General features: G+C 36.2%; 1 long non-coding RNA gene across 4 annotated transcripts in view; it reads right to left on the bottom strand.

Annotated features, from left to right (window-relative positions):
- Positions 1-166: 166 nt before the first annotated feature.
- LOC115494715 (uncharacterized) overlaps positions 167-24,044 on the bottom strand; it is a 155,579-nt gene continuing 131,701 nt past the window's right edge. For 2 of the 4 annotated variants that reach the window (XR_012055292.1, XR_012055291.1), the window contains one exon: positions 17,595-23,659. This is a non-coding gene — a long non-coding RNA (uncharacterized lncRNA). Of the gene's footprint in view, positions 12,868-17,210; positions 17,399-17,594; positions 23,660-24,044 lie in introns of those variants that run through there. The other 2 variants (XR_012055296.1, XR_012055297.1) reach the window with 2 other exon arrangements.

Below are 24,044 nucleotides of genomic sequence, written 5' to 3'. Positions count from 1 at the left end.
ATTGCCTATATTGTATATATAGTCAAATATAGATTATATATATATATATATATATAGTATATATAGTTATAGTTACATCGCTATTCTATTCTATTGAATGTAAAGCACAGGCACTTAAAACCACAAAAGTCCTTTTTTTTTTTTTTTTTTTTTTTTTTTTTTTTTTTTTGTGTGTGGAATCAAATGCTTTTCTGGAAGTAAATTCCAAAATTGTATATATTAATAAAAATTGAATGAGAGAGAATCTGCTCCCTAGAAAAAAAGCCAGAACAAGTGGAGATGCCTGAAGGAAGCTGTAGTGGTGGGGAAGAGTGGGAAGTGTCAGAAATGAAGGAGTGAAGCTGAACCTGGGAAGAAGAGGAAGTGGAAGGGTTTGGGGCTTTTTTTCAGGGCTTTGGGGTGTAGGGTTTTTTTGTATTTGTTTAGTTTTGGGGTTGGGTTTTTTTGGTTGGTTGGTTGGTTTTTTGGTTGGTTGGTTAGTTGGTTGGTTGGGGGTTGGTTTTTTTTTTTTTTGTTTGTTTATTCTTTTTCCCTCAGTATCATTCTCTGCTTGTAAATTGCATAGATTAATTTAATATTTTCCAAGCTGAGTCTGCTTTGCCTTTGATGATAATTAGTGGGTGATGTCTGTGTTGTCATCTCAGCCCAAATTTTCTCCCCTTGTTCTGCTGAAGAGGGGGAGCAAGAGAGTGGTTTGGTGGGTGCCTGACAGCCAGCAAAAGTCAACCCACCACAAGAGCTCTGAGCCTTTCCTCTCAAAGAAGGGATTGATTTTGCCTAATACAACTTTGGAAAGAGGTGGTGTGCATTACAGAAACAAAATATTTTTTCTTGAAATGTCAAAAATGCTGAAACATCTGCTGTGTAGGTATTGTATCTATTGAGATCAGAAATGTGGGTCTCCCATGGAACTGGAAAACTCTAGAAAATCAGTGTGTGCAGATATTCTTTCTCTTGAAAGCAGGCAAATTACAAATGAATACATATAATACTACTAAGTAAACTATTCAAAATAGCCATAGCTTAATGAAGAGGCTGATTAGGAGCAAGACAATTACTTTTACACACTATTCCACACCTGCTTGAATTTCTTCCTCTGTTGTTTGCCAGACACCAGTGAGTAGGTCTGCCCATTTTCTTGAGAATGAAAACTACTTTGTGAAAATTTAGAACCAAGTGTGAGATATGTTTACAATAAATGGAATAATTTAGCTGTCACATTTATAAAAGGATAGCAAAGTATGTAGATGCAACATCACAGACACTACTTTAGCATTTTATTCAGACACAGGATTTTTACAGTTTGCAGAAACAGGAATAGAGCAAATTGATTTCAAAAATTTCCCAGAACCTCTAGAGGGATGGATTGATGTTGCTAGCATATTAAGGAAAATATCTCAGAATCAAGAAGCAGTCTCTCTGTATGGTGGATGAAATATTACAAAAGAAGGCTGCAAAATATCTCCATCTAAGGTGACCACCACCTATAATAATGTGTTATTAGCAATGAAAAAAGATAGAAGAATTTTTAAACGTGAATAAATTAATGCTTTTCATTCTGATAGAAGCTTTTAGATGGAACACTTAACAGATTGCTGATGAAGGGAATAGTACTCACAGGTGTATAGGGGCATACTGAGTCTATATTTGCTAAATTGCAGGATTTTTAACATTTCACAATGTTAAAAATTTCTCCAGGAGGGAGAGAAAATGTAGTTTGATGTATTGTGAAAGATATATATAGTCCGAACATTTGAGATGAATTTGCTGATTTTGAGTGGTGGTCATAGAAAATGATTTTTGGGAGTGCAGAGTAGTCATTCAGTCAGAAATAAGAATCAGAGATGTCTGAGAAGAAAAATTCTCCATTGCTGGCAAATTTTGTCACTGTTAGGTCTCTCTCACTTCTAAATACTTTCTGCAAGAGAAAAAATCCTAGTCTTTCAAAATATTTTCTACCATGCTTTACATTTAACTCTTCTGAGTGAGGCTAGTGAAGTTTACCATTAAAAAAAAAATAACAGAATATTATTCTATCCCAGTTTTTTTGGTGGTGGTGGTGTTTTCATGTTGTTATTGTTGGGGTTGTTTGGTTGGTTGGTTTTGGGTTTGTTTGTTTGGTTGTTGTTTGGATGGTTTGGGTTTTTTTCCTCTTTAAATGATATGGAAAGCCTGCAGAAAAGTGCTAATGGATGTTGAGTATGTATCTCCTTTTCCAGGTGCAGAGACCAGAAAATACATCTATCCTGTCTTGAGAACTGTGTATTACAAGGGCTGTCTGTTTCTATATATAATAATAATTTTTATAATAGAAGACTTTGAAAGTACTTGCATATGTTCTTATAAAACTATGTGTTCTATTCAGTTTGCTGTTCTCATAAAACTATATGTTCCATTTAGTTTCTGTTTAGGTTATCTTCAGCCTTTTCAATTTAATTTTTGTCTCCAACTTAAACAAGAGAATGCTGGGAAATAGTAAAAGATCTGTTGGTAGTTACAGTTCAGGATCTGTTGTCTCTCCTGATCAATGCAGGTGTTGGACAAGTAAACTCACAGAACCACAGAATGGGTCAGGTTGGATGGGACCACAGTGGGTCATCTGGTCCAACCTCCTTTCTTAAGCAGGGCCATCCTAGACCACAAGGATGATCTAGGCTAAATTATCTGTGTCTAGATGATTATTGATTATCTCCAGTGAGGGAGACTCTGTGACCTCTCTGGGCAATCTGTTCCAGTGCTCAGTCCCCCACAGTGTAGAAAAGCTCTTCCTCATGTTCAGATGGAATTTCTATGCATCAGTTTCTATCCATTCCCTCTTGTCCTAATTGCTTGATACCACTGAGAAGAGCTTGGTCCATCCTCCCCACACCTATCCTTTGGATACTTGTATACATTGGTGAGGTCCCTTTTCGGTCATCTCTTCTTTAGGCTGAACAGGCCCAGCTCCCTCGGCCTGTCCTCTTAACCAAAATGCTCCAGTCCCTTCATCATCTTTGTAACCTCTCCTGGACCTGCTCCAAGAGCTCCATGTCTCTCTTGTCCTGAGGAGCCCAGCCCTGGACACAGCACTTCAGATGTGCCTCACCAGGGCAGAGCAGAGGGACAGGTTCACCTCCCCTGACCTGCTGGTACTGCTCTTCCTGATGCACCCCAGGACACCACTGGCCTTCTCAGCCACAAGGACACTGCTGGCTCAGGGACAGCTTGTTGTCCACCAGGACTACCAGGTCCCTCTCTGCAGAGCTGCTTTCCAGCAGGTCAGCCCCAGCCTGTGCTGGTGCCCGGGGTTATTCTTCTCCAGGTGCAGGACCCTGCATTTGCCTTTGCTGAACTGCGTTAGCTTGCCCTCTGCCCAACTCTGGAGCCCGCCCAGGTTAAATTTCATACGCTGTCACACACAGAAATTGCAGTGTTCAAACCTTAAGTGTAAGTCAAGCCCAGCCCATTGAACTCTCACTGTACCAACAGAAAATGTTTTATGATAGAAAGGTCACTGAAAGGTACATGCTTCTTCACAGGCTACGGGAAGACTATCATGTTATAATATCATTTTACTAAATTTATTTCTTATTTGTCAAATAAGCCCAGTAATGGAAAACTTTAGCTCAAAGCAACTAAGCAACTAAGCAAAGTGATCAAAACAATCCAAACAAATCCTTCAGTTGCCTTCCCAGGGCCTTCTTGTTTACTTAGTTCATCACAGAAATGGTTGTCTGGTGTACATTACATAGGTGAAAGTACTGACTGTGGTGCTCTAGGCTAAGTAAACACAAGCATAGAGCAGAATGTCACCAGCAGAAGAGATAGAATTCAACTCCCTTTTAATATTGAATCACGTCTCAGGAAACAGCTGATGAAAGAATGGTTGAAAAATAAAAGGGACATGTTCTGGTGCAGAAGTGGGAGGAAATACTTTTCTTTTTCCTCTGCAAGAAGTAATAAAAGAAATTTCACAAATATCCCACTACAGCAAAGGGATAAACCCAAGATTTTTTAATATATTTTTTAGTAATAATTTCAAAATAGCAGACATGATAGAAGAATTTGGAGGTTATATTTGCCTTGACTGTCTGAAATACAAATAGATCTTGCAATTCTTTTACCAGGGTAGTCTAAACTCTTCATCTTGGCCCTATTGGTCACTTTGGAGTGGTGCTTTCAGGCTCTTCTTAAGCTGCACAAATGTTCACTGCAGCAGAAGTTTATTCAGTTACTGAGCTGACCAATTGGACCAATCCTGCTACGAGCCCTGTCCCCAAAGTAGGACCTCTGGATAACTTTGAAATTTGTATAAATTATTTTTTAAGCAGAAATAGGAAAAATGCTACCTATAACTAACTGGCATTGTGCCTTGGAAAGTAAAGTTTCAATCTTTCAATTCAAGTGACTAGAACAGCCACTACAGGCAAGACTTTTAATTTTACTTGCTCTACAACTGGACTTCATATAGAAGCAGTATGCCATGCATCAGCAAGAAAAATATTTTCTTTATGACATACAAATCCATATTTGACTACATAGAAAACAACCTTAAATAAGAGAAACACCTTTCCACAAGAGAAATGTAGAAGTTCTATTTTACTATATTTTCATGAAATAAAGGTGTTATTTTACTTGTCTATACTTAGACACCTCTGTTATTATTATTCAAGCTCTTTCTAAGCTAAAAATGGTAGCATCTGAGACAAACAAGAAATAGGTAAATCAAAAAAAAAAGTATAAAAGAAAACTTCCATGCAATATTGTCTTAATTATGTTTTTGCTAACAGTAGAGACCATTTTACCACTCACTTTAAAGGAATCAGGATTAGGAACAGTTTAAGAGTCCTTGAAAATCCCAGGTTATGGACACTATAACTGATTATAACCCAGATCAAAAAAGACATTTTTCCTTTAGGGAATATGCAGCAAATCAGGAAATAAACAGTCAAAAATATCCGCTGAAGTCTGTAACATTCCTCAGAGATGGAATTTATGAGGGAAAAAAAAAAAAGAAATATTATCTACACAAAGAATTACATTTTATTAGAGTGCAGAAATGTATTCTGCTTGCTACAGGTTAAATTCTTGGCAAAATGCAGTGTATCAAAACCAGAAGTGCTGATTTGCAAGAGAAACTTTTTTGTTGTTGTTCTCTTGTTCTCATAGCACTCTTTCCTTCTTTTTAGCAGCTTATTTAGCTGGATATTGTATTTTGCTTTATTTTTCCTTGCATTTTTGATTCCCTGGATTGGAATAAAATAAAGTTACTCTGTGCTGTACTAGAATGCTGAGCTCCATGGACTGTTCCAGCAGTATATCTTTGATGCCCTATTTAAGTAATAGTGCCATAAATTGCTCTAATTGTTTGATCCTGATGCATCCATTTTACGTTTAGCAAGTTAAGATTTTATCCCCCATTCATAACAATTCAATCCATTTCATTTAATTTGTTACACTAAGGGCTCAGTGCATTCTTAATGCACGTAAAATGCCTTAGTATTTTATGTCTGATGCATTCTCAGGGATTATTTAGTTCAGTGAATCATGTTATTTTTCAGACTATGGCCATTGTGATTAGGCAGGTCATCACAGAGGTGGTTGGGGTGGATCCTTAGAGATCAAGCTAAGAGTAGGTCAGTAGCTGGTGTGTAACACATCCCATGATGTGGTGGCTGAGTTTCAAAAGCAGGTTATTGGTAACTGATTCCTCACAGAATGAAACAGAAACAGGACCTGTACAGGCACAGAGCACCTCTGAAGATCATTGGAAACCAAATGTTATTGGGAGCCTGTCAAACCCAATGTAGATTTTGTAAAACAAATTTCCTCAAAACAGTGCTTTTCACACCTTTTCACATCAAGAACAACCCATCCATCCTCCCTGGAAGGATTAATTTAATTTTTGATAGAAGCCACTGCAAGTTGTAGTTATAGCTAAGGACCTTCACCAGAAACATAAAATTATTATAACAGCTTTAAAAGCCATTTTTTACTTTGGAAAAATATATGCTGTGGCATTGGATAGGGGGTACATCAGAGGAATTTTTAGTAACATTTGTTCCATGAAGATAACAGTAGCACAGCACTTCCTAGTCTAATTGCATTTGTGATATATATATAAACCCAATGTATATTTATAGATCTTACACAATGGCATTCTGCCCTCCCTCTTGATGTTTTATCTTTAACCAATGAAGTCTTCTCTGCAGCAAAATTTCCCAGAAAAAAAATTAAATCTAGTTTTTCAGTTCTGAACTAAATAAAAGAAATCAACTTCCCCACCTGCTGTGGCTGGCTGAATAGAGAGAGAAAAGCAGTGTTAATTCAAAACAAAATCACACAGTGAAGATCCATTCACAGCTATTCTCGTGTTCTGCTTGATTTCCACCAGGAACTAAAAACATATATCTGAAGCAAATTTTCTTTCCGAGGGGGTGCCTTTGTAAATGCAGTTTTACTGGGAGCTCACCTGCCATTCAGTGAGCAAATATGTACTCTGATCTCCCATGGATCTTGCCTTCCACGATGGCTTCCAAAATATCTGGGGTGTGTGTCAACCATGCATATTGCTAAATCATCACTAGGGCATGTCAGATGAAATAAATAATCTGTTTATAATGCCAGAAATCTCTGCTTGGTAGCATAAAGCTATGATTATCTCATATAAAGGAGCTGATTTTCCACAGTTTTTTATCCATTTTCAAATAACTGCATTACCTCACATTTCCACGTGAGGCAAGAACTCATGGATACTGATTTATAAACACTATGAGATTCAGAAAAAAAGGTAAGAGTACTGCTACCAACCCAAATGACAATATTTCTGATTTCTGTGAAGTCCAGTTCAATTATTTTAAGAATCAATGGCCCTATTAACACTAGAGAGAAAGTGCAGCAAGGCACTATGATCATTTTTAACTCTCTGTCTTATATGAATTTAGTGTGGCAAATCATAAGATAACTTTGACCTTTCACCTGATCCTCCAAAGTATTCTTCAGACTTCTTAGTCTTCTTACTTAGACTTGAAATAAATTACTTTATTATCTCTTTTGTATATCTTTCAAATATCAGATTTGACCCCGAAAGTACAGAACTACAGATGTGTGGTTTTCATGGAGATAATGCCTATTAACCTCATAGTTTTGCCCCCAAGGATTTAGTTCCTGCTTTTTTTTAAATAATTAAAAGCTTTGATTATTGTCTGTAAAGATGAGATTTCACCTTGTGTCCAAGTTTTAAAGGACAACAAAAGGTCTTCTAAATTTTTTCCATGAGTATGTTTTTAATGAAGTATTAACATAGCTATAAGCTTTTCCCACATTTCCAGAAAGTGTGGCTGAGGAGAAACTGCCATAACCTCAGACTGTAGTTTGATGTTCTTTCTGAATGTGGACACATCCCCCATTTTCATGTGCACTTCTACTGAAACAGAAACTTCTCAGTTTTTCATTTTAATGGCTAGATATATTTTTCTAGTGTCATATCTTAAGATCTTTCATATGTAGATATCTTACCCAAACACCTCAGATCTACAGTCTTAGTCTCATAATGCTACAGTGATGAACTAAACAATTATACTCATTTTGATAGAAAGGGGAATAAGAACTACAAAATGTAAGTATGTTTCACAGGATAATATCAAATGAACCTGTCACCCAGGAAGAGCAAGAGCTCAGTTCTCACTAATCTGTGACTTATCATCAGGATCACAGGAGGATCACTGAAGCTGCAGGCAAACTTCTGCTCAAGGTTATTAATCCTAGGGAATGTCTAAATTATGTGCTCACTTACAAGAAAACTTTACCATCAGAGCTCTGGCAATAAAAAACCTTTTCATGCATTTTCATCTCTCTTTTGTATTGGTGACTGCATTATCCCGGGCTGATCAGATCACACTTCATTCAAGACATCATAGTGCTCAGTGGTGGGAAAACATTTTGTGGGACTGACTTTTGAGACACCAGGCTCCAGCCAGTGAGACACTGACAAAAGGAAGGGAGGACCCAAGTGGTTCTAAGTGCACTGCTACTCTCCTTACTGGAGGCTGTATCAGGATGATGCTGTTCCATGAAGGCAAAAGCAAAAAATTAAAAGATGGACCTCTGCCATTTCCCTTGTATTGCCTCTGGCTTTGCACAGCATGTGGATGAGAGTGGTAATGCACATGACCCAAGATGAAGCAGCAAGATACTGAAGGGAAACCATTAACAGAAGAGACAAAGAAAGAAAAGTGGGTTGACACTCTACATTTTTGTCCTTCATTTTTATTTTCTTTTTAAGTGATAATGGTATCAGGCATAGCAATCTTTTTGAAAATGTCTTGCTTTTGGTTATTTCGATGCGTATTCAGCACATGATGTCTGTGATTTTCTAAAAATCTATCTGTGAATGCTGATAGAGATTTAAATATTTCTGCTGAAAAAGAACAAAAAAAAGGAAAAAATATTTTAAAATATATTCATAACCATAAAGGATTAGTTTATCCCTTGATCAGGCCTATCTAGGCCAGACCCAAAATTGTGACATCCCGAACCAAATTGTTTGTACACCAAAGGCTCTAAATGCAGTGAAGTATTTTCTCATTCTTCACTTTTCCTTTCTGTCTTTTGTGGTATTCCACATGTCTATGCCCTATTTCTTCCTACACACATAATTATATCCCATAGTTGTTTTACCATCCTCCCTACGTATACATCAATAATAATATGTATCAGTTTTAAGATCAAGAGAATAGGAAAAAAGTAATGCACTATTTAATCTATTGACTTGAGAGAATATGTTATCTTTTCCAAAAGACCCCTTTCTGGTCTGTTTGGATATGGCACATTTAAAGGGTTAAAGGCCTCTACATACAAGCTGGGAAAGCAGAAATGTGTAGCTCCATGCTGGAAGGAGATAAGGGAGACTGTGAAATGCTAGACAAGAGAGAAAGAAATTTTAGCTGTGAGTAGGTCACTCTTCCTTCATACAGCAATAGCTATTATTAATTTTCTGCAGCTTACATTTCCCTCTCAGCACAGTATTTATCTCTCCAGGTTACTGTTGTATAATAGTAAATTCTTAATGTTTGCTTTTCTATTAGGTCACAAAGTGCCAGATAGCTTTACAGCGTGTCCAAATAATTCAGCATATCACAGAAAAATAAAATAAAAAAAACATAAAAAAAAAGAAGGTGTAGCAGCTATTAATATATGTGGCCCTCAAGGCTAACATAGGAAAACTGAAGCCTTTATTATTTTTTTCATTAATTTCTAAAATGTGGGTTTGCTGAGGTACAAGTGGAGGATGGTGTAAATTTTTAAACAGTGTCACTCTCAGCAGTTACACAGACTCCTGTAAATACAGCTCGTCTCAGAGGACTGTAGTATTTGAACAGTGTTCTCCATTGGAACAGAACAAAAGAATTTCCTATTAATTTGTGGAGCTTAGTGGTGTTCAGTATCTGCTCACACCTTCCACAAGAAATCCAGAAGCAAGCCTAGCATCAGCCATCTGTCACACTGGGGATGACTGGATGGAGTTATGCCTGAAATGAAAACATTATATCTAGGCAGTTTTGGCTTCTCCATCCAGCTCCATCCACTCAACCCCCACCTGTCCACAAAGGAGAGGAAAGAGTTTAGAAGTATTTTTATGTTTCTTAAGCTGAGCAATACAGAGTTAATTGAAACAAACTATCTGCATGCTGTTACAGGATGGAAACAAGTGGTTTTTAGTAGTACAGTGCATTAAGGGTTCAAAGCCCTGTTGACTGCTTTGCTGAGCTCATTGCACTGCTCCTTTAGGTAGGGAGTGGAGAACAGCTTGGTCTGAAAATCTCTTGTGTGAGAATCACCTTGAAAATCCTCAGTGTTACACTTTTTAGCAAGTACAGACGTATGTGATACTAGCATTCTTCACATCTTACACAGAGCATGAATTTAGATTATGGACAATACATCTGAGTGCTCAGTTTATCCCTTGCACTCAGAGTCAGCAGGAAGGACTGTAAAATTCATGTAGAAAGATAAATTTCATTTGGTTACAAATTTGTTCTGTTGCAGAAATTCCTCATATCTTTGAATAGAAAAATATATATGCTAAGAGCTGTGATAATATTCTATAGGAGAAAAAATAAATAAAGAGGAGGAGAATGAAGGTGGAAGTAGGGCTGTGATGTGTGATAAGGACAGGGAAGGGACAGGGCAAATCTAATAAATCTCAATAGTGAATGGCTGGTCAAAATTTTTTTTTGCAATGGTGATGCTGCCTGCATGCTGTGAGAAATAAGACAGTAGAAATAGAATTCTATTCAACTAAATTCAAGATAAAATTCTATTTGGGATAATTTTTAAATAAGAGACACTAAATCACAAATCTTGTGGTAAGGATTTGAGACATTAGTAAAATAAGAAAGAGGGACAGGGGGAGTTGAAGGATGAAGGAGAAAAACATTGTATGGGAAGTGAATACATGTAAGGGTTGTGGAATAGGTAGTGGACTGATTTGGACAACTAGAAGCTTTGAAGGAAAAAAAAAGAGAAAAACATGAAATGGGATAATAAAAAACAGGTTTCAGAAAAAAAGAAAGGAGATTAGGTTGGATTAAAATGATATCTTTCTGTCAGAAGATAATTGGGTTTTGTAACAGAAAGATCTTAAAAAAATCTAATCGATCTGGATCATTACATAATTCACTTTTAAATAAAGCTCACAATTATCCATATGGAGATTGGCTAGGAAAAATTGAGATAAATATAAAAGGCTTAACGTGAGTACAGCTAACAGGAAAAAAGACATGGGTAATGATGAACCAAAAAGTCTTCAGCTTAAGTGCTAAGAGTGGAAGTATTAAAGAGTCATTTTAAAGATGTACATCCTTTGTTGTTGTGATTAATAAACTTCAAAAAGTAGAATTGTTTGAATAAGATGTGTTGAATATTTGAAAATTGCAGGTACTGTTAATATGGAGTAGTAAAAGGATATTATTCAGAGATAATTGACATTAGGACTGATGTAACATAAATAGAATAGCATATAAAATTGTGAAGTACAAAGGACTTTAATTATTAAAGGCTAATAAACAAAGTAAAACAAATCCCTTGTAATAATCTTAGTGCTTATCAATGAGATGCCATGGGAAGGAAGTGGATCTGAGTGCATTCATCAATCACAGGATAATTTGTGTGCAGCCATTGTGAAGTGATGGTGAAAAAAGCTAGTGAAAGACTGGGATATGTCAGAGGAGACATTTCCAGTGGAGGAAGGGAGAATGTTAATGTGACTGTGGCAGGCTTGGATGAGACCTGATCTGGAATATTGTTCAATTCCTCATTCATAGTCAGGAGAAATGAATTTTAAAAAGTGCAAGAAACAGGCTGTTATGATTCTCAGGGGAAGGAAGAGTCTATTTCATGAAAGGACGCTGAAAGAGCTTAGAATTTTAGCAGAACAAAAGCAGAGCAGGGATAAGATTGCTGTCTTTAAATACATCAGGATGGTAAAGCCAGAGACAGGAAGGAAGTGTTTAGGTTAAAGAATAGTATTGGCTCAGGAACAAGTGGGAACAAACTGTCCATGAATAAATTTAAACTGGAAAGGAAATGAGGGCAAAATGCTCTGGTGTTCAATAATGCAACTTTTGGAAATTGTTTATATTATATGATGTTTTTTACGTTTATTATTTTACAGCATAGCATAGCACAGCACAGCATGATAAGATTGCCTTCTATAAGGCTGTCATAGGAATTTTAGTCCAGTTCTCTGTTTCTTATTTTGTGTGAATGTGTAAATGCCTGCAAGTATAAATATTTAATTTGCAGTAAAACTGGAGGTCATCTGGGATTATTTAAACAGAGATGCAAAAGGTAGGCCAACTCTGTGCATTTACACAGTAGTTGGAGTCAGAGATTTTGAGGAGTAGATACACTTACTACCCTGAAATGAGGTAAATGGTGCTTTAGAAAAAATATATCTAAGCATTATTGCTATAATATTTAGGCAAAGTTTTGGATTAAATTTTTCAAATTCTGTCCCTATGCTCAAACCAATTTTGTTGACTTAGCCAAAGTACAGAAAGATAGATTAAAAGTGATAACAAGTAAGGCTAGAAATATACCTTTGTGGTTACATAATTTGGTTTTCATTCTGTAAAGAAAATGAAAACCTCTCTGTCTCTGACCAATTGGGGTTTGTGTTGTTTGTCTTGGTTTGTGGTTTTTGGACTTTTTTTTTTTCCTCCAAAGAATGAACTTTTTATGAATAAATGGATTTGAGTACAAAGATGGTAAAGGAGTTTGTTATTCTATTCTAGAAATGATATGAACTACCTAGAATATAGTGTGGAAGAGTACATGGTCAGTTGGGGGGATAAATACCTCGAAGAATTGTGTAATAATATTAAGCACTCTCAAAAGAATACTCAGAGTATGGAATTGAGATAAGAGTATGAATTATAGGGGTCTTAATGTAGAAGTGGAAACCTTAGAAGATAGGGCACCAAAGTAAGTGACGGAGGAAAAACCTCTGCAAAACCTGCAGAGGCTCAGGTTTGTATATGTTGTTTGAGAAGGTTTGAGGAGAAGGTGAAGTGTCAAGGGAAGTTTTTCACATTTCCAGTAAAAAAACAGTGATCTTCACAGGAATATATGTTCAGAGATGGGTCAGTTTTTAGTGTTTTGTAATGTAAAAGGAGTTGATTTTTTGAGAAAATGTCCTAGAAAGATTGTCTCATTTTGTACTCCCATTAAAGAACATACATTTTTGTGATGCTTACCTGCTTTAACATAGTACTATTCCTTGGACATGTGTGTTACACAGAAAGAGCATCCTCAGGAGTGTTCAGCATCAAACAGTTGCACAGTCTACCACCTGGTGAGCTGACCTGCTTTTTCTGAGTGCTGTTGCTGAGAGACACAGCAGAAATGCAGATCATTGTTTGTGTTCTTCTTTCTCTGCCCTTGAATTGGCTTTTGGACTCTTCTTGTTTACTCATGTCTCCATTCCTCACTGTTTTTATATATTCAAACAGTATATTCATTTGCCTTTTCAAAATGATCATACCTCAGTTTACAATTTTAAACAAGAGCAGTTTACTTTGCAACCAGTTTTTAATATCAACTTTTGCCATATATAATACTTAAGTCCTTGTTTCTGTGAAAGGGAGATGAAGTTTACCATTTTCTGAGATAGTGTTATTTTTCTGAGTATTTTCTTTAACATTCTTTTATTGCTCTCAGGCTGCCAAAATTACTATCAGTAATGGATGGAAAAGCCACAATTATGATTCTTAGAAAAAAAAAAATTTTGGACAGGTCATGGTGTTCTATTTGTTTAAAGTGATATTGGCCGATTCACCATTTACTGCAAAACTTTTTGCATGGATATGAGTAGAGACACTTTTTATGTGCATTCACTGGCAACCAGACAAAATCATCTTAAAGAGCTTTTCAACCAAGCCTTAATTTTACTTTTCTGTTACTTGAATTTGTAAATGTACGTCAGTGAGAAGAAGGATGGGAAATGGCCACTTCAATAAGGATACACTCAGGATTTTCACCATGTGCCAGCCTGCCTGTAGTTAGTTCTATCATCGTCATTTTCTTGAGGGTCAGAATAGAATTCTAGCAGTGTTATTTTGCAAGTTTCTTTAATAATTTCATGTTAAAAGAAAACCACCACATTTTCTGGGTTTATCTTGTTTGCTTTTAACATGTCTAACATAGTGTAGAATCAATGCCATTGGTTTTGCATTCCTTTCTTCCCGAAAAAACTCATAAGTGAAATGTGAAATAATCCTCAAACTACAGCTTGAATTTGAATCAGTGTGGTAGTTTTCTTATAAGAGTCTGGCAATAGTTTATACTAAAAATAGGAAAGTCATGACCTTCAATGAGATGGCAAATGAGAAATTTCCAACAACTGCCCTTTCAGTGCTGAATTGGCTAAATATTTCACTGCTGCTGAGCTACAAAGCTGATCTGCTATGATGAGATGTACCATAGGGACCAAGTGCAGGTACCACTTGTCAAATTATTTTGACACTGAAATAAAGTGGTTTATTTTCAGAATTGCAAGTCTCTCTCTGCTATCATTTCTTTATGATCAAAGAAATCTTCCAGGCATGGGTGGCAGAACCAGTGATAGTTCTCAGCACTAGTTTCATTTGAATCTCTGAATGGAGAGGTAAGGACTTGTTCTATACAGGAAGTCTGTCTGGGTTACCTACTCTCTGTGGCATCTAATTTGCATGGAGGTAAGAAACTCCCCATGTCTCATTGCCTCCTCTGATTCTAAAAAGAACAGGATGTCCCAATTCCTTCTCACCCAGGATTGTATTATCTTGACTTAGAAAGATATGAACAGAGCAGGAGAAATTGTCATGGCATAGCTGAATTCAATGGGAAAATAACTCAAGAAATTGTACTGAAGCAATGTATATACGGACCATATATTTAGATAGGTGTCTCTTCATAACAGTTTTAATTTATTCTCTGAAATTTCCTAACCATCATAATATAAAGTAAAAAAAAAGTAATTTTCAAGCTGGATAAGCTTTTCTTTAATTCATTTAATCACAGAAATTTTTCCGTATTTTCTTTTTATTTTCTGAATTATTTCTTACACACAGTAGTTAATATGCATTTGTACAATACATTAGGGGCCCCGTTACCTTGACAAAATTAATTGGTTTTAAATTAACCTGAATGTAGACGGCAGAATTTCATGTGGGAAAATTAATATAATGTTAATGTCTCTGGAAGTTGTAAAACACTCGTAAACCCCAAACAATCATATGGAACATACCTTTTATTTCTAGAGGGTTTGTTTTCCCTTCTAGTTTATTAAGCAGAACTCCCATTTCTTTACAGGTTTATAGGCCTGTTTCTGGACTTTGCCACTGGGCTGCCTGAAGAAGTTTAGGACAATACTTGCTCTTTTTGACATTGATTTTTCAGAAAAACTTATTTGTGTAGAGAAATGGGCAGTTGTATTCTTCTTTAAACAATAATGTGACCATTTTGTAGGAAGCCACATAAACTTTTTTATGTTCAATTTTTACTGTAATTCTTTCACCAAAATATTGCCTAAGGTGGGATTCATTTAATCTGCTTCTAGATTTCTACAGATTAGATGTTTAGGATGCATCTGAACTAAGCAACCTTTGCTCCCTTCAAGTACTGGAGAGAAACAGGTACTTTAAGGGCTGTTCATGTGACCTAATTTAGTTGTTTGTTTTTGGTTGAGATGAATCAGAATACACATTTAATCAGGCTGAGTCACCACTGTTTCAAATATGATGTGCGTTCACAGCTCTCCTGTGTGACTCCTGGGAGTCCATAGGTGTTTGCTTTCCCTGGGATAGGGCTGGTCACCACATTGTCCCTTCAGTACTGGGGATAAGCTCCACGTACTCCAGAGACAGCTGTGCCATTGGGAACAGCATGTTACAGAGTGGGGAACATTGCTCTGTTCTTGGTAGTCCTGAACCTCTACCTTTAGCATAAAAAGTAGGCAAACTTGCCAAGGAGGTAAAAAATACCATTGATGCTGAGATGAAATTTGTAATAAATAAATAAATCACTTTTTCCAACTTTTGGACTCACCTATGTAGTTTGTTATTTTAAGTGGGGTTGTATTACTCCCATGACTTCCAAAAATTTAATTTAGGGATTAAGATAATTAATCTGCCTCATTTAATTTATGCCATCATTGTATTCCATCCAGTATTCCTGGTTGTTTCATAAATGCTCTCAGCAAAGATAGTACAAATATGGTATGTCAGCATCCTTTGAAAGGGCATACAAGTGAAACTGGTGAACTGACATAACACTTCGCAGATAAAATAAGGAGAAGACTTCTTTCCCCACCTCCTCCATCCATCCCTGATCTATTTATGTACTCAGTCCCTTGGCATACCTGGGTAGCCTTGATCGTATTTTTACTGTGAGAAAATGCAGCTCACCAACACAAGGGAAATGTCTGTCTAGTTTCCTTTTTCTGCTGGGTTAGGGGATGGAATTTACACACCGAGGGGCAGGATGAGCACCAGAGCTGGCTCAGAGCAGTGTTCAGAAGCAGCAAGCTATTAGGCTGGTTAAATCTGTCTTGTCGGAATGCATCCTGCATCACTCCAAGCTCCACGTGGTAAAACACTCTTCTATACTGTGAAAAAGCTAAGTTAAACCCTCTCTATTTCTTTACCTCAATCAATCTTTGCTTCTGTGATGCTGGCAAAGAACTCTGTATGATCTGACTGAGCCTCTGACTTTCTCTTCACAGTCCACTTGTGATGCTGCAGAGCGAAAAGTAACTCTGGCATTGCTTACAATATGGATTGGTTATTCTGATGCTTTTAGCTTTTTATGCGTGTTATATTTGGGCCAAAATTTTAAAATGCAGCATAAATTTTGGGGTCTGAAGTTGGCATAAGTCTGGCATTCAGAAATCAAGAGTGCTCTTTTTTTTAAGTATTAACAGAAACATACATCGCCTATACCTACACAGGGTGGGGGAAGAAGGTAAAAAAAAAAAATAATAACGAGGGTGGGGGAAGGATGACTGCATTTCATTTTTATGCAGGTGAGCTTGAAGTCACAGAAACCTGCAGGAGATCACCATTGCTGAAAATTTGATCTTGGGCTTATCAAAGTAGTTTACCAAAAATAGGATCACAGAAAGCACTTTTATAAACTATTTTCATGCTCAATGAAATCTACAGCAATAAATTAACTGTTGCAAGAAATGTATTAAAAAAACGGGACATATTGTGCTTGGAAAGAGGGACTTGCTCCAACTCGCTGTCAGAAGAGATAGCACACATGCAAACAATTTCTCAATGTGTATCAGAAAGGGTCACAAAGATTAGGGAAAAATTTGAATCTGACAAGTTAATTTGCAGTCTGGAAACTCTACTAAACACAAATTAGTAATAGTGATTACTTCTATGAAACTAGTTTGCAGGCTGCCAAAGTTGATGACTGTTAATGACCGTGTCTAATCTAATGGACATATTTACTCTGTTACTGAGATTTACCAGTTTGAGTACTGTGTCAACTCAGAAAATCTCTCACAGAGCTGTGAGATGGCCAAAAAAGCAATTCAGAGAATGAAAAATCTGCTAAATGAACAGTCATGGTCAATACACAATATTGCGACAGTGTAGAAATGTATAATTACATGGATAGTCTTTCCCAGAATAGATGATTTATTTTTGCAAGGAAATTTGATAATGGAGTTGATATCTTACCTTGCTGAGAAGAGTAACAGAACAGTTACAGCTGGTATTTCAATAGTTATTATTAAAAAGAAGGCTTCTACACCTGAAAGAAGATGATAGCTGTCTTGAGTTTCAGAGCTGTATTGGAGACAGAGAACTTGACATATTGTTCTTTTCCTGTTTCATTGCTTTCATTCCATGCCATCCAAGAGGCAGTGCTGAATAAGGATTTAAAAAGTTAACAGTTGTATTGTATTTTCAAACTCTGAAATGTACAGAATTTAGAAAAGGTAATAAAAATATTTTCTTTTCCTTTGAAAATTTCTCTAAAAATGAGAAAACTAGAGTTGATAGTGGTCTGCTTTTCTAGATGGAAGATTCTGAAAAATAGAAAATTAGAAGTTTTGCTTTCCCTTTTTTTTTTTTTACAAAGAAGTTTAATGAAGTCCTAGCAAATATAATTTTAATGTCATAAGGTGTGCAACAGTAACAAATGTTACAAAGTATATAACCAGCCACTTCAAAGTTAAAGGTTGTAGGAAGCACATCAAACTGATCACACCCTTAAAACTGTTCTGAATTGTGCAAGTTTCTTTATATCATTTTTGGAAAGTGAAGTAATTTTAAACTTAGAGGGTATGAAAGATACTGAGTTTGCAGCTTTTATTTTACAGTTATGTTTAAAAATTTAAGCCTAAAATGTCCTTCTGTCATGCGAATAACACGAGATCTTACTCTAGTGATGGGATCTCACCCCAACACTCTTCCCAGTTTCTTACATTTGAAGGAAAAATCCAATGCAGCATATATATATATACATCTATAGAACAATAAGATATTAACATAGTTGTCAGTTGTAACCAAAATTGTATCAAAAGTATAAACATTCCAAAATAACTCTAGGATCATTATAATTTGGGTTATTTATCATAGTTGTTTTCAAACTGGTCATGGACTACATTTGCTGTTTTAAACCAGCAAGAAGTGCATCGTGAGGAGCATTTCTGCCCCTGTAGCCCTTGGATAAAGTTTGGAACAGAGAGATGTTACAGCTCACGGTGCCTCTGCTTACCAACCAGCTTAGTTCAGACCTTCCCATGTCTTCAAGGGCTTCCATTCATTTGAGAGACATACTTTTTCTAATTTTTTGCTTATTTGAAACTTCCCTGAAGTTTGGAAGTATTTGAAACTTCCCCAGCTTTGGGGCTCAGAGACCCACCAGCAGCTCTGCCACATTTTTATATTCCTAGCTGAAGTGCCTAAGTTGCTAGACTCTTTGCACCTCTCCTGTGTGCTTATTTACTTTCAGGCAAGTAGCCTGAAAGGAGAAGTATCTAGAGGTCTAAAATAGGTCAGATGAACCTCTCCTTAACATATGTATATATTTTACCTTTTCCTTCTTTTTCTTTATTCATCTTGGAGTGACTCACTCCAACATCTGACTTGTGGGTAAGTAAAAATAGGAGAGACAAATCTCATCTTTTCCTTAAAAATGATTCTTGTATTGCAGGTGACTTCAGTACAAGATAATGACACAGAACCAGTAGGGTGGTTCATGTGGTTTGATTTGATTCAAGGCAAGCTAAAATCTGACACCACACAGTGCAAATGCTCTTTTATTACCTTTGCCATTTTTCGGTGGCAATTTCTCATTTTTCAAAAGTGAATAATAGAATATCTATAATTCCTAAATTTCACTTATACCTTCAAATTAAATTAATTAAATTAAAAAGATAGTGCAACCTTTCATATTTAAAAGGTAGTGTGTGGTTCCCCCCCTCACACAGCCCCCTGAATAATCAGGCTAGTTTAGAGATCAGAGGCTGTGAGGGGAGGAATAACAGGAGAAGGCAAAGATTTCCAAAAGAGGCTCTTACCCCGAGATTAGTTGGTTCAGCTCTCTTTATTCTGTGATGTCCTTGGGGGAAAGCGGGGCAAAAGAGAGTGAACAGGAAATGTCAGGGGTCTATATAGACTTTGGACAGGGTGGGCTTCCCTGGCTCTCTGCCAACCCCCTTGGGGCAGAAAGGAGGGTCCAGGGTTATCTTGATCAGAGTCTCAGGGTCTTGGGGAAAGGGAAACAGAATGCCCATGCGCTCACTGTAACAGTAGTGATGATAAAAATCTTAGCTTTAGAAAAAAATTGATTCATAAATATATGTGCAATCCTTCTTTGCATAATACAGTTGGGTTGCAGACATTAAAGGTGTCTCTTCTTTCAGATATTTTTTGCAACATTTACATTTTATACATCTTAATCTCATTATATTATCTATTCAAAATAATTAAAAGGCTCTGGATGAGTGTAGAACAAATTATTACTCTTTCAAGGTCTGAGTAAGCGATGGATCATATAGGACACCTATGGTGCAACCATTTAAAAATATGTCAACATTGAAGAAATTTGTTAGGAATATGCTTTTCTGGTATAAGGAAAAAAAAATTATTTTTCTAGGAAGAAAAACAGTATCAGCATTTGAAATCGAATAATAACTGCCAAATCAGCACATGTCAAAAGATAAATTAGAATCAAAGAAATTCTATGAACTTTTTTGGAATTCATGATTTAAAATCTACATTGATTTAAAGTTGTTTATGGATTCTCTTTTCCTTCTTCAGTGTGTTTTGACAGGTATTTTGTCCTCTTGTCTTTGCCAATTGATTTTTTAAAAATATGAATTTCAGGTTTTTTGTGTTCCTTCACTATTTTCTGTTCTATTAAGAGCATATATTTGATATTTTCAGCATGCAATTGTTTGGAAACTGAAGTTAGTGACAGAATTTTCTGCAATTTCAGTAAGACCTATGTGCACATCACATTGTATAAGTTTGGAACCTAAGATTTCTATTATTTATAAAATTGATATATCTGCTTCTTCAGTAGAATATGTATGACAAAAGATCTAGACAGATATTTTTAGGATCTTATTTTGTAAACATTTCTACATTACTTTTTTTTTTTCATTTTTCTTTATATGATAAAGAAGCTGAAATTTCTATAAGAAACAAACAGGAGAACAGTCTTGAACCAGATTATGGAAACCAATGTTCTCAGGCCTAAAATAAATCTTTTATATAAAGTCTTCAACAACCAGCTTTGATGCTGAATGCATGTGCAACAATCAACACCTGCTCCTGTATCACTTCAAGAGGCTGTATTTATCTCTGTTTCCAAAACAGTTACTCCTGATGATTCCTCGTATCTTTTTTCTCTATTTTCCTTCTTGACATGTGAAATGCATGAAAAACAGCAAAGCAGCTTCATTGATCGTGAGTGGAAGGAAGCCTACATGGTAAGATCTTGGGCTATATAAACCAAGTAAATGACCATTTCTCTGAAGATTCAGAATTTTTCTGGTCACTCAAGCTGCACAGTTGAACTACACACCAGCCAGCCAAAGTACATCCTTGTAGTACTGTAAATATGAAGCTTATCATGTTATTATAATCTCTAAAATGATCTTAACCTCAACTTCTTCCTACCTTTTGCTATATTTAAAGCTGCATGCAACCTTCCTTATTTACACACTCTACTTGCCAGCCAAGCATATTAAAAAAAAAATTGATATATTCCTTTTTGGGAAAGGCTTGCTGCCACTCTCACAGATGAATGCATTTGTACAGAGAGGGAGAAGACAGGATGTGAGGGGAATCCACAACACCTGGTTCTAAGCCTTCTTTTCCCACTGTGCATTTCCCTGCCAGGAGCAGGATCAATATTATCGTATATTTACACAACAGTGTATCAAGGTCCTTGGAAAAGCTGTGTTTTGCATGATTAAATAACTGCAAACTGAAATTCTCTTAGAAATATTTTTCATTGAGATGGGATTAATACAGTCATAGTAACAGGGATTGTTCTGGTCAAATAATTTCAAAATTTTTTGTATTAGACAACATGAAATACACAATGATAACTTCATCATTCCCTCCCTCCAGTGTGTATACCTGACAGGCCGAAACCAGGATATGACAATCTTAGAACAGATGATAGTAGAGATCTTAAATCTATGTATTCCAAAGAGTAAAAACTCACTAGGTGTTGTCTATAAAACCAATTTGTACTCCAACTGGGAAAGCTCTGTCTGCTGTCATTGTCAAGCCCTGTGGATCCAAAGATAGAAATAGATCCTAGAAATAGAGGGGTAAAATCTTCTGAAGGTGTGAATTGCTTACCTAGGTAGAAAGCATAAAAACTATTTGATGCCATGAAGAGATTTGTTTGTTTATTCTCTGGATTTATTACATGAAAAGAATTCTTTAGGTTCTCTTAGGAGACTATAGGGGAAAGTGGTGAGAGCTGAGGGATAACTATTTTCTGTGGAGCTGAACTGAGGTGGTTCCAGAAGGAGGGCAGGCTGACTGATTTACTGGCTTGCTGACGGGTGTAGAAACAGGACTACAGTTGAAATGCATCAGTTTAAGTGTTTTTCTCAATCAACTATGGCACAATGAGAGGTAAATTAGGGAGCTGGTGAGCTACAGAGAGAAGGAGAGATTTAGTGAGAGAGAAGGTAAAAAGAGGACAGAGAGGGAGAATTTATTTCCATAATGAGAATATATTTTTCTGGAATAGACTTTGTTTTTATAGAGAAAAACATCTACTTATCCAGACAGAACAGTGCTGTGATTGAATCTACTTGCTCCTCTGGCTAATACTGTGTATTTCTGAAAAAAATTGCTTTGATGTCAGACTTAATTGTCTTGGTGGAAGGAGCTAAAAAACCCCTGCAAAGAAAAACACTCTTGCATGACTTTAAAAACTGAAAAGTTTACATGGGTATTACTATTACCTTTGAATCACTAAATGCCTCCTGTAGTTCAGTGGGTATTATTTCCTTCAATGTCAGATGTGTGATGATGAGTCAAAAAATGCAAAGTTAGTTCTAGGAATGGAAAACTTTGGAAAGTGCTAACTGTATGGAATTATTTCTTCTCTTTAGTGTTTCTTTGCATTTCTCTGACAGTATAACCTGTAAGGGTACAGGGATTCTTTACTGGTGTCATTTTTGGTGTCCATATTGCAATGCCAGCATTTCCACAGAGCTCTGAAATGATTTTGCACAAGGTCAAAACTTAGGTTTTTAGGTTGTGTTGTACATTCTTTCTATAATGAAATATGCATAGATAAACTGTTATTTAAGTTCAAATGAGCTGCTGTTTAAAACATTAAAGAGAAATTGTGATGGAGCTTATACCACCTTGTAGTTTTCATTGCCATTTAACCTAAATTACAGCGACTGTGTGAATCCTACAGAGCTGGTTCTAATTTTTTTGCCTTCCTTTCCAGAAATTAGCTCCTTTGTTACCAAAAAAAAAAAAAAAAAAAAAAAAAAAAATTGCTATTGTTCACATAGCAGTTAGTTAAGAAAGATACATGAAACTATTCAGGTTTGAATTTCTTTTGCTATGAAATACTTCTGCAATAGAATATGCTGTCATTATTTTTAATTGACAGGTATAGTGTGCAGGTTTATGTATTTCATGTATTTGTAGTTTTTCAACCAAATATAATTATATTTGTCTCTTTAATTTCAAATCACCTACTTTTCCCACTGGCATGTAAATCTTTGAGTGTATGTCAGGATTTTTTCTGTCAAAGATTTATTGCCTATTTCCTTAGATAAATCATTATTTTCATTCTTTCTTTCATTTCATTCCCAGATTGCTCAAATCCCTCCTGTTATCAAAATGCTATAGAATGGCACACCAACATTTCAATGAAAAATTTGATGAGCTTGTGGAAAAACTGCCTTTGATTTTAGTGGACTTTGAATTTCTATGACAAAGATATCCAGACCTAGAAAGATATTAATTTTTTCAGTTTGGTTGTCAAAAACAAATTACATGAAAATTCTTCATTTTTCATTTTTATAGAATACTCCCTTGCTTTGACACATTTAATTTCTTCCCAACCATTGATTCCAAAACTATCAGCAAGCACCTTGGCTTAACATAAGGAATTAGTATTTGATACAGTATGCTCTAGAAACTTTCAACATCCAACAGCAATATTCAAATTGCACTTAAGTTATGCATTAGAAAGATGATATTCTGGACATATTATAAAGCTTTAACTCAGGCTCTTATTATGAAATATGAGTCTGGATTCCTATATCTAGCTCTTATGCTTGGCTTTTTAGGCCTGTATTACAAAAACAGCTAACTAAGATTGACCAAGAATAATAATTACTGTAGGAAGAGAGGTTTCTTTTTAAAGGTGTTTTTTTTTATTTTCACTCCTTTTTAAAAAACTGATTTCAGAAATTCTAAGACCTGAAATACTATTTCTTATGACATATTCCCTTTTCTTCATTTTCTTTTCAGACAGAAAATAGTTGACAATATGGAGATCAAATGTTTCCACTTTCTCTCAACTTCACAGCTATTTGGAAAATTTTATTCCAATTTGCAAACTTTTGTAACCTTGAGCTGCTCCTTGCTCACTTCCTGCTTCACAGTAGGATGGTGAGAAGAATCTGGGAAAAAAAAAAGAAAGGTGAATATAATGGATTGAAATAAGGACAGTTTAGCAATTAAAATAAAATCCAGTAATAATGATGGTATGGTTATGATGATGATGAAAAGAGAGACAACAAAAAGACAGGGGGAGGAACAAAACCCAAGAGAGACAAGAGATGCACAGTGCAGTTATTCAGCACCCACTGACTGATGCCCAGCCGGTCCCCCAGGAGCGATCGATGCCTCCCGACCAACCCCCCCCCCCGTTCATGCACTGAGCAGGATGCTCTGTGCTATGGAATATCCCTCTGGCCAGTTTGGATCAGCTGGCCTGGCCATGCTGTCTCACAGCTTCCTTGTGCCCTCCTCACTGGCAGAGCATGGGAAACTGAAGTCCTCACT

Source organism: Taeniopygia guttata, chromosome 1 (assembly GCF_048771995.1).
Source record: "Taeniopygia guttata chromosome 1, bTaeGut7.mat, whole genome shotgun sequence".
Lineage (NCBI taxonomy): Eukaryota > Metazoa > Chordata > Aves > Passeriformes > Estrildidae > Taeniopygia > Taeniopygia guttata.
The sequence above is the reverse complement of the archived record's forward strand: the minus strand, read 5'-3'. Positions and strand labels throughout refer to the sequence as shown.